This window comes from Octodon degus, unplaced genomic scaffold (genome assembly GCF_000260255.1).
Source record: "Octodon degus isolate 3935 unplaced genomic scaffold, OctDeg1.0 scaffold00266, whole genome shotgun sequence".
Lineage (NCBI taxonomy): Eukaryota > Metazoa > Chordata > Mammalia > Rodentia > Octodontidae > Octodon > Octodon degus.
In genome coordinates, this window is record NW_004524842.1 from 1855320 (window position 1) to 1867290 (window position 11971).

Sequence of the window (11971 nt, forward strand, 5' to 3'; positions counted from 1 at the left end):
TCTCCCCAGCCCCCAGACCCCAAATCTTGATGTCACCCTTAATTTCTCCCTCTCTCCACCCTCACATCCAGCCTGCCTGGAAATCCCATAGGCTGGAGATTCAGAATCCAGCCTGTCCTCGCCAGCCCCATTGGGGCAGCCTGGGTCCCAGCCCACAGCACCCCATGGATCATCGTAGGTGTCTCTCTCTGGCTGGAGTTTCTTCTCTTGCTCCTGCAGCAAATATTTCAGCAGAGCCCTCAGTGTAGCACTGTGAAAGCACTAGTCAGGGATTTCATCCTTTACTCAGATTCCTCTAAATATTCCTATTCTTCCTTGAGAAAAAGCTAGAGTCACCAGGCATGACAGTGCACACCTGTCATCCCAGCACTTGGAAGGCTGACGTGGGAGGATTGCAGTGATTTCAAGGCCAGCCTGGGCTACAGAGTGAGTTCAAAGCCAGCCTGGCCTGAGACCATGTTTCAAAAGCAAAAACAAACAAAAAATGAAAAAGTCAGAGCCCAGGCCAGGCCTCAAAGCCCCACGGAGCCTATCCCCGCTCCCACCACGTGGTCCTCTGACCTCCACTGACCCCCTTTCTCGCTCACTGATTCCTCCCTGCAGGTTCGTTGTTGCCCGCCACCATACTTCAGGTCTCTCAGAGCTCAGGACCAGCTCTTCCCTCTCCAGGAGCGCTGCCTCCTGTGTGTGTCCACCTCACGAGCCTACTCCACCACCCCTGTGTCTTTACTTTGCTGTCACCTTCTCATTGCTATTTGTCCAGACTCCATTCAAACTGCAGCCCTGCCCTGGCTGGTCCTCCAGATCTTCCTCCCTGCTGTATTTTATCGCCATATCTACCCTCCTTCTCCCAGTCCCTCTGGAATGTAAACTTCACATTTACTGTCCAGCATCCCCAGCACATAGAACTGTGCTTGCCACCTAGCAAGAAGTCGGGAAATACTTGCTGGGTGAATAAACGAGCCTGCCAGTGAGACAGACAATGCCCTCCATGCTACATGTACATTATTATATTTAATATTTCTGACCTGTTTTTGCTAAAGTGAAAACTAAAGCTTAGAAATTAACATTTGTGCCCTGAGTTTCACAATTAATAAATTAGAGTCCAAATTTCCATGCAGGCTTTATAACTCCAGAACCAAATAGCAAGCATAATTTCTGGACCAAAAGGGACTTTTCTTAAAATTTCACAAGTTTAATGAGGAGACATTCATTACCCAATGCCTGCACTTCTGGCTTAGGAACATAATGAAAGAATCAAAGACCTCTGATCTCCATGGTGAATCCAGGGAGGCCAGCTGTGAGCATGGGCTCAACAAAGGGGCTGTGCCCGATCAGGGTCCTGAGATGAGACAACAGGAGGTGACCTCGCTCCTGCAGAGGGAGAATGCACAGAGCAATGACCCCCTGCCTTGATAGGGAGTAGAGGAAGAGGAGGGAACACAACTGCCAGGACTCTGTCTCTTTGAGTCCAAAACCTGTTTCCCAGTGCAACTGAGAGTCGAATGAAGGCTTATTCCAGAAAGCCACCTGTATCTTAGCTGCTCCTAAGATGTGTGACTACTATGACCACACTTATCACACTTAACCTCCACAATACACCTAAAGTGGGCTCTTGTCTCCACATAAAGAGGGCTCAGAAGGTTCAATCAGATGCTCAGAACAGGCACTGGTCAGAAGCCAGGGAGTCCTGAACTTTGCTGTCTCAGAGCCCCATCCACCCTCCTCCAGCTCCACACCTGGAGCTCCCCATCTGGCAGTCTTCCAGTCCAGGCAGGTCGGGGACAGAGGGGTGAGCACAGCAGCAAGGTAAGTCCTAGGACCCTCCCTCTGGATGCTCACTCTATGCAGAGAAGCAAGAGCAGTTCCAGCCCTGCTCAGGGTGGGGCAGGCGAAGGTCTGCAGTGCTTGGACTGCAGGAGCCCAAGACAGGAGCTGGTGGGGATCCAGATGAAGCAGTGAGCGCTGGGGCAGAAGTGTCAGGCTTGATGTCAAGACGTTTAAATTGCTACCAGAGATGGAAACAGGGGAACAGGGGATGACAGAGGCCATAATGCATGAAGCCTGGTTTCTTGGGAAGCACTAAGTTTCCGAAAGTGAGCACTTTCTGATGATTAGCCTGGTGGCATCCAGAAAACTGTCCAGGGCGGGGGCCATGAGGCTGAGCAGGAGGCTGACTTAGCCAGACTATGCACAGGATGTTGACTGCAGGGCAGGAGGGGGGGTGGATGCACCACTGTGTTCCTTTCACCCATGCTCCCAGACCCCTCCTGCTTTGGTGGACTAGTACCCTGAGGCTCCTCTGCCTGGACCCTTCCATCCATGCTGCGCCCACATCCCTCCTACCCTTGTTCCAGGACTCTGCCTTAACCTCCTCACACTGGTCCAGGTACCAGTTTTCATTCTCCTCCCTGACACTTTCCACTCCTGCCTTTGCCTTGCATGTGTGGGGCTGGGCGTCAGCCTCATCCCTCCAGTGACACTGTGCTCCCCACACCACCAGCCATTTCCAGCACTGGCTTCCGGTGGTCAGCGGCCCCACCACTCTGATTGCTCCCTGCTGTCTGTAGAGATTAAGGGTCCAGAGGTTCATTAAATACCTCCTCTCACTTGGCAAAATAGTGGCCTATTCAGGAATATGGAGACACGGTGGGCAGAGCTGGCAGCTTAGAGAAACCAATCACCTCTTCGCCATCACCCTGAGTAGTTCCTCATGTCCCGAGCTGCCATCTGCCACCATCCTCAGCAGGCTTGCAGAGCTGACTATCATGCTTCCAAAGTGATTGAGCTCTGATGAGAAGGTCAGGAGCTCAGGAATGTGCTCCAGCTTACTGTATTGTGAGTAAAAGAAAAGAAATAACAGGTGCTCTTTGAGTGTGGGAGCTGAAAGTGAAGCTAATTAAATGTCAGGGCTGGAGTTTAACCCACTTGTACAGGGTGTTTCTATTCTGGAATCACTGAGTTTCTTGTTCCTAAACCTGAGCTCTGAAGCACCCACCCTGGTTTAAAAGCTTATGTAGGGGCCTGATGGCTGGGAGAGGCTGGGGAGTGGGGCAGTGGGAGAGCCAACCTCTCCTGGCTTCCTGCATTCTGAGGTGCTGGTAAGCATGAAGCCACGGGTATCAGCCACCTTAATTAGGACCAGGGGAGAGACAGGAAGGGGCCTGGCCCTACAGGCTCATACAGCCTGGTGGGCCTGGGAGGGTCCTGTCCTGAATTCTGTCTCAAGGAGGTTATGTGGAAGCAGGTAGCTCTGCAGCCAGGAGCAGCATGACTTGAGACAGAAGCGACCAACATGATGTGTTCGGAGTCAGAGGCTAGCCTGGAAGGGGCCTCCTCTGTCCAGGTCCCACTCTCAAGGCCACTGCTCATATTCCTGTGCCAGAGCTGAGCCTATCAAGGGCCCCATGGAGAAAGCCCATGCCCAGTGGAAGTTAAGTTGCTAATGTGCTCTGGCTGTGGAGGCCAGCAGACACAGGGCTCAGGGCTCCCACCCATGTGGCGCTGGCCTGTAAGGCAGTAGCATCTCTGCGCACCATTCTGAAGGGGCCCTTGTTACTTCCGCCCCCACAGGAAAGCAGGAGGGGTCCTCTTCCTGCTCCAACCCTGTCCCAACCATCACCTCCAGGGGAACAAGGCTTGCAATAAGAACAGTGTGAGTCCCCTCCCCAGCCCCAGACCCCTGCCTAGCAGGTTCTTCCCTATGCCTATGACCGTCCTGCAAGTGCAATGGGAAACAGAGCCCTCCAGGAGATGTAACTTGTCTGGGTTCAAACCACAAAAGCTGTCAGAGCAGGACTCTCCCTTAGTGCTCTTGTTCCCACCAAATCTCTGGAGCCACAGCTGGAGAAGCTCAAGCCAGAGCTCAGGCCCCTGGCTCGCTCACTGGCTTCTCTCCACTCCTGAAAACCCAGCTGCAGCCTGCCAGCCTTCACACTGACAGTAGCCTGCCAGACCCAAAAGTCTCTTCCCCCTGGCAGCACCAGCAGCCCAGGGTCTCCAAAACCAGACTGAGGGGCATAGACACCATGAGCTCTTAAAAATGGGCATCTTCCCTTTAACCACCCATTTACAGAAAGGTGTGCTAGCTACTATCTTTCTGTCTCTCCTCCTGCCAGCCATCCTTAAATTTTGGAAGAGGGGCAGGAGAGGGGAAGAGGGAGGAGATCGAGGAATGAGTGGGAGGTGAATAAATCCCCACCCGAGGCAGCCACATAAACCATTTATCACCAGGGGCTCTGGGAGTCTTGTTTTTAATATAATTTGGATTAAGAAGCAGAAAGGATCATAGACTCTTCCCCCATGCACGACAGAATGATTGAATCAGTATCACGGGCTGCTGGTCCGCCTCTCCAAAGCCCAAACTCCAGGGCAATCACTTGGCTGGAGAGAAGACAGCCTCCTGATGAGGCCTTGGAGACCAGACTGCCTGTGCCCCACCCCCAGGAGAGCAGGCTCACAGCATTTGAAAAGGGACGGACAATGCCACTCTCCAAAGCTGCCGCTCAGCGGCTGTCGTGTCCCTATCCGGGAGCGCTTCCTCAGATTTGGCCTTCTGTGTTCACTCCAGACAATGATTAGAACTTAACAGGGAATCAGCAAGCTGCGAATCTAGGACCAGGGCTGCCACTACAGACTAAGTGACGTTTCCTCTGATGGGGACAGAAGTGGGGTGGCTGAAAGGGCTCACACAGCCAGCCCTCTGTCCCTGTAAAGTCACATTCCTCCACCGGCCCTGGCCAGGTACACAAGGATGCTTAGCCTACAAAGATGGCTACAACAGGTTTGCTGTTTAAAAAGGAGTGAGCCCCTTTTCACCTGTGACAGCATAATGCAACAGGCAGGAAATTCCTTGTTTAGCTGAGATCTATGGGTTTCACCTCCGCATATTCTGTGGCCAGGGCAGACCCCAGCTATCAAGCCCTCCAGGTCTAGGGAAGACAGTGAAGAACTAGGTCAGAAAAAGGGTTAAATATATCATGTGTGTTTATATATATCCCAACGCAGCACTTAAAATACTTAACAACTGGTACATTATGGTGTGGGAGAGAAAAAAAGTCCCACCTAAATGTTTCTTTTGCATATCACCAGTTGGGTGTTCAGAGAAGCTGCAGGCTGCCACAAATGTGGAAAAGCCTCCAAAAGGCTGCTCTTTTCTAGGAAGAATCAGGCACCTGTCTACACTGGCAAAGAACACAGCAAATGCAGATGGAGGTGTTTCTCTTATCCTCCATCTCTTGTGCTTAGGAGGGATCTTTCCACAGACAGAAGAGACTGGCAGTCTCGTGCCCCATGCAGAGATGACCAACACAGCTGAAACCAGGAGGCTTCGAGGGCAGCCTGTCCTCAGTGCCCATCCCACCCCAACCTTCCAGACTGGGCCGCGTGCCTTGGCCCCAGAAGCCTGAGCCCCTGGGCCTGTAAGTTCCACACAAGAGTCAGAGACCTTGCCCTGGTCTGAGCCTACTACTGCCATGCTTGTGTGTAATGAATTTTATGTGTTCATTGTCCTGTTATCTGCCTATAATCAGAAATTAGTCAAAGACTAATTTTCAAACTTGCACAGGGAAAAGAATAAATTTAATACCTCCCTACAGTTAACACTCTAACACCTAGGACTACCTTGCCCATGAGGCTTGAGTGCATGGGACAAGAAGCTCACGGTGAGACGCGGTGAGAGCTTATGGTGTGCATTGCAGGGACAGGTCTTCTCCAGGACAGCACGCCAGGCTGCCTAACCTCAAGCAGCAAATGTTTGTTCCTACAACCCTCTCACCTCGGAGAACTTCATCTTGAACCTTGGATACTGGGGGGTGAACCATGTGCCTTGCTTTGGCCAGTGGGTAGATGGAGCGTACAGGTCCCTATCTTTGAGAAGGGCTATATATTTGTTGTGGCCTTCTGTTCTCCAGCTTCTGTTCTCTGCACCAGAGCGTGGAGCCTTTTTGGCCTGAGGGTGGTATCATACCGTGGGGTATGCACCATGCCACACCACTGCTCTGTGGGACATGCAGCTTCTGGGATCATAAGCTTAGCACCAGTAATGAATTAAAGAAGCAGAGTTTAAAATAAATGAAAGGGCCAGCGGGATAGCTCAGTGGACTAAGCACCTGCTTGGGCAAGCACAGAGACCAGGGTTCCGCACCTAGCACCACATGCTGCACCAGCCCCACCCCCAGGCGCACTGACCTGACCACTGAGTCCAGGCGTGGTGGCACACGCCTGTAATCCCATCACTGGGGAAGCTGAAAACAGGAGGTTCACTAGCATTCTGAGCTGCGTAGTAAGATCCACTACCATATACATTTAAAAAATAAAGAAAAGAAAAGAAGACTGTTAATCTGGAAAAGGGCAAAAAAAAAAAAAAAAGAGAAGTTAGTGACCCTGGTCTTTCACGTTCTTGAGCACATCCTTGTTTTGCCTATGGACTCTCCTGGCCAAAGTGTGTTACCTGGCATCTACCCAGCTTTGGTTTCTCTTCTTTCTCTTTGTCTTTCTCATTGCTGGACTCTTGTTGGAGAGGCAAAAAGCTGCCCTTAGTAAGATTCCCTATTAATTTCTTTAGTAAAGCTTAATGAGAGTCTATTTTACTCTTTTTTTTTTTAAGGTCTATGTCCTGCTGGGAAGAGGGTCAGTCCCCACACTGGGCAGGGAAGCCACATGGAGCAGATCTAAGCCTGATCCTTACTCTGCAGCCAAGTGCAGTTAGCGCCACAGCTGGCCTGCAGGCCTACAAATAGGCATGAGGCCGGGTGCAGCCAGGTACACCTGAAATCCTAGCAGTTGGGAAACAGAGGCAGGAGAACTGCTGAAAGTTCGAGACCAGCTTGGGCTCCAGAGTAAGCTCAAGGCCAGCCTGAACTGCATAGTAAGACCCTGTCCCAAAAAACAAACAGCAAAGAGAAAGAGATGATAATGGTAAACCGCGAAGTTTCAGTGTGGTTACAAGAACCCAAGTTGATATACTCATGTCCCTGATTCCCGGCAGGTCCACCTGAATGCAATCTAAATCTTATCACTCAAGGCAACATGAAAGGCAGGCAATAGATTTAGTACCAGTCCCACCATATATGCTAGTTACATGATGGGAAGCAAGCTGCTTTGGTCCTCCGAACCCCAATTTGTGTGTGTATGAGGCAGTATGATAGGTACATAACTGCAGGTTGAAACTAGGGCCTCCGCACTGAGCTACACTCTCTGAGCTGTACCCCCGGCCCCTATGTAGTTTTTATTTTGAAACAGGGGCTCATTTAGTTGCTAAATTGCCCAGGCTGGTGTTGAACTTGCAATCCTGCTTCAGTCTTTCAAATTCTTTTACAAAAGGAGGGCGAAGAAAAAATGCCTCAGAGGACGTTTCTTAGCAATACGTTGGAAAACGTGCGCAGGTATGTTTGAGGAGACTTTTTCTTTTGTCTCTGAGCCTCAGTTACCCGTGAAAAGTGGAGATCAAGTCAGGCAGTCTCTAAATTTCTCTGCACTTTATTTCTGAATCCAAATACGTATGTTTTCATTCATTCATCTGTTCATTCATTTGTTCATTCACCCCCAGTTGCAAGTACATCTTGTCTACCTGCACGTTGTGGCTGACCCTCCATGCAAATGTCGTGCCAGTGCTGTGAAGGCACGGTGTTCCCTGGCCCCACACAGCGTAGCTCTACCTCTTTGGCTCCAGAAAAACTCACCAGTAGTCTCATAGTGGACGTCAGTGAAGAATACAGACATCCAATGACTACTTGGGTTTATATTTATGCACGGAGGACTGTTGGAGTATATAATAGGGAACCAGACTGGCCTGGGGGCAAAACGTCTTCCTTGGAAAAGGAGATTAGAGACAAGCACCCAAGCTCGGCTGCTAGAGGCAGAGACTCCAGGCAGAAGGAGTAGCATGCGCAAACTTCATCAGGGCTCGGGAAGATGAGTAAAGGGAGTATTTTCACACAGCTTTCATCATAAGAAAGCATCAGGAGCCTGGAGGATTTGAAGGCAAAGAGAGAGAGAATCAGGCTTGCGTCTTGGAAGATCACGCCGACACGCTGAAAACAAAGTAACTCGGAAAGGCAGAAATAAAAGCACAGACTGGTTCCAACTAAACATGGCATTGAACGTATTCATCTCTGTTTCTTCCCATATGTGACTAAATGGTGACAAGGTAAGAAAAAGGCAGAAAGCCACAACAAAGAGAACAGGAGGCGAGATGAAAGTAGGTGAAAGTAGTACAATTTTTTTTTTAATTTGAAGGGGAAGACAGGAAACAAAACGACGTTTGGCAGACGAAAGAGAGCTGAGCCTTACTGCCTGGCCTGCAGGCACTGGGTCACATCAGGATGAGGAAAGCAAGGCCACTGAAGCATAGGCCACCAGATAGACTCAGGACCGCACAAGGGGCCTTCCTAACAGGACATCAGCATTGCTGCAAACAAGCAGAGTGGTTTCAAGTCTACACAAGAAGTAGTCAGCGTCCTCTCCTGTAGCCAGGCAGTGAGGAAGTTGGTGTTCTCAGGAATAAGACCCAGGACTCCGAGGGGCTGCGCAGTGGTAGATCATAAACGGGATCATCAATTTAAAGTCTGGGCAAGGTAAAGCCCTCCTGGCCAGCCTTCTCCCCTTCTACTCCCACATCTAGATTATTTCCCCATGTGCCCCAGCCTAATAGAAAAAAAGAAATCCCCCCCTTTTTTTGTGTGTGTGTATTTGGTACAGGGTCTCACTATGAAGATCACACTCGCAGCGAGCCTCCTGTTTTCAACCTTCCTAGTGCTAGGATCGCAGGAGTGTGCCACCACACCTGGGTTCTTTCATTGGCTCAGCATGCCCCAGGGATGGGGCTGGTGTGGCATCATGACTGAACCCTGGTCCCTGCTCTTGCCAGAGCAGGTGTTTTGTCTGCTGAGCTATCTCACTGGCCCAAGGGAAAAAATTAAGTTTAAAAAAGGGGACAGAGGAAGCACTCCTAAACAATATAATTAGTACCCTTAGAAAGATAAGGGAACTGGCCCCACCCCTTGGGGCACTCTGGAAGTTATCATTGCCATGGGAATTACAGTAAGATAATAGAAACAGTGTGGAGGAATAGTCAGGAGACTATAGAAGACAACGGATAATGGGACAAATTATCAAATCAATAGAAAGTGTAGCCAAGTTGTAAATTGCAAATCTTTTCTCTCCAAATAAGGTTAGTCTATGAGTAAAGTGACACTAGATTAAGAGGTGAAAATGACAGATGTATACATGCAGAAACACAGGAGCCATAAGCAAAGTGGTAGACCGCTGAAGATTTGGGCCTGTGCACACGCATGCGTGTGTGTGTGTGTGTGTGTGTGTGTGTGTGTGTTACTGGGGGTAGAGCTCAAGGCTTTCACACCTCCTGCCTTCCCAGCGCCTTGCCTCCTCTTTCATTCCTTATTTTGAAGCAAAGCCTCACTGTGTCTCTCAACTGCAAGGCTGGGTTTGCCTTGGCATCCTCCTGCCTCAGCTTCCTGCAGTGCTTGGATAACGGGTGAGCGGCACCATACCCACCTGCATTGAAGCCCACCTAGAGCTTGATGAGGGGTTGGTGGGGAGAACACCAAGTAGAAAGGGGAAGATACAGGCTACAGACGTTCACAGGAAGAGATGCACACTGGGCAAGAGCTGTTCCTTTGTGCATATAAAGCCTTTTTTATTTTAAAGAGAATGAGAAAAACAAAAGCGATACAGAATTTTAAAACAAGATGATAGGAAAAGAATGCTTGTTATTATACTGTATTATGTTATCTTCAAAGTAGTTGCTCAACCCATTTCAGCGTGAAGAAGCCAGAGCGGTCATCGCCCATATTTCCCTAATGGCAGTTCGGGATAGTTCTTCAGAGGGCAGAATGTTACAGGCAGCCAAATTAGATAAAAATATTAATAGGCAGTCAGACAGGGCAAGGCCCTCGAAGGAGACAGCACAGAAGAGGAAATGCCTTACAACTGTGGGAGGGGCGGACTCTCCTGCTGCGAACCAGACCTAAAGGCCAAACAAATGCTAAAAGAGTAGCACCTGGGATTGATATTCTAAATAGGTATCGATCACCTAAAAAGTGAGTCACTAGCCCAACCTCCAACAGGAAGAAACCCTGTCCTGTATTCATGCCCACTTGCTACGTGACTCGCTTTCCCATTTGATACTGGATTTAATCAGTTTTACCTGAGCAATGGTGCTTGTAATCCCACTGGTTGACCATAGTTTTGTCCCACCTCCTGCCCACCTAAGCGAGTTCCCATTCTCTCTACCTTAGCCCCACATGGTTTTACACTATAAAAGTCCCTGGAAGAAATAGCTTCCCAGGGAACTACCTGCTCAGGCCCCCCTCCTGTCCCTCTCTTGAACGGGAGCTTTCTTTCTTTCAATAAATATATTCTGCTCATAAAAAAAAAAAGCAGTTGCTCAGATTACTAGATACTGGCTTGCAAAACTGATCAAACAATATAAGCATAACCATTCCTTTCGATGAGCTAATAGAAATTAGTGGTACAATTATCTTAGCTGTCTTGTGCATATACATACATTTTTTCCCTTCCTTCTTTTTTCCTTTCCCGATCCCAGTTGTTTCTTTTTGAGTAGTTTCTTTCCCTTTCATAATATTTATTATACTTTGAGTCTTATTTACTCTTTCAATTTCTTACACTGGGGAGACAGTATGATGTTTACACATGGGAGACTGATTTATTTCACTTATGAGTGTGGTCTTTAGTTTACAGATAATGTCTTAAGGAAAGACTCACCTCTGTAATTTTGTCTGGGCCAGGTGTCAGATTCCTAATGTCCTTTTCTTGTGGAAAGATCTTTCCTAGGCAGGAAGGGGATATCTGGTTGAAAAGAAAAAAGTTTATTTTCACCGCTAGCTGCTTACCTCACCGACACTGATTTCCCTCATAAAGAAAACTTCTTTTATAAAAGGAGTGATATTAGGAACTGCTGAAGCTGGAAACTGGTCAGATGTGTGAGAACAGGTCTAGGCCTCAAGGCCTAAAGCAGTCAGGCTACCTCAGTCCTGAAATAAGCATCTTCACTGGTTAATGCCAGCTATTGGTCACTAAGCAACCTTGTGTCATATGGTACTGTCCTGGAGGTCATTTGCCAGTCAGGCAGCAGGTCACCACCTGGCCCAGCTCTCGTCTTCTTGTCTGTCTTTTCCTCACTCCTGTCGCCATGTCCCCCCCGCAGTCCAGCAAGAGACTAATGAGGTCCTACAGAGTACCATCCCAGCGTGTGCAGGGGACTTCAGTTTCTCCGCATTGCAGTGGGATATTTTATTCTCCCCAAAGTTTAGATGATAGAGATAAAAACATCTTTGTAAAAGAAGAATAAAAAGAAATTATAAATAGAGGAGAAATGTTAGAGAATTAGTTATGGAAGGCGTTAAATGTTCAGTGAGAATATGAATTTTGGAAAGAGAAGAGAGAACAAAGGAGGCTGTCTGAAAAATTAATATTTTCTTCTTCATGACCTGAAGCACATGCATCTCTGTGCTGAAAGGGCCTATAATCAAGAATGAACGAGAACAAGCATATTTGTCTGCACCTCAGAGTACAAAAAGAGGCGCTTTTTTTCTGTACAAAAGGGTTACGCAGGCATTCGGAGAGGGTAAGGGGAGCTGAGACCACATCCAAGGTCTAGAATCTGAACACTTTCTCAGCAGTCTTGGACACTGCGCCTTCAGATTCTGAAGCAAAGTTGGGTCAAGGCCAGGATCCAGTATTGGCCAACTGCACTAACTATGGAGGCTGAACAAGAATGCTTTCAGAGGCCGGCCAGACAGCTCAACAGAGTAAAGCACCTGCTTAGGCATACACAGGGACCAGGGTTTGATCCCTGGAGTGCTGTGCCAGCCCCAGCCCCAGGATACACTGAGATGGCAATTGAGACTGGGAGCTGTGACGCGCACGCCTATAATCCCAGCACTTGGGAGGCTGAAAACAGAAGAATCACTACGAGTCCAATCTGTGC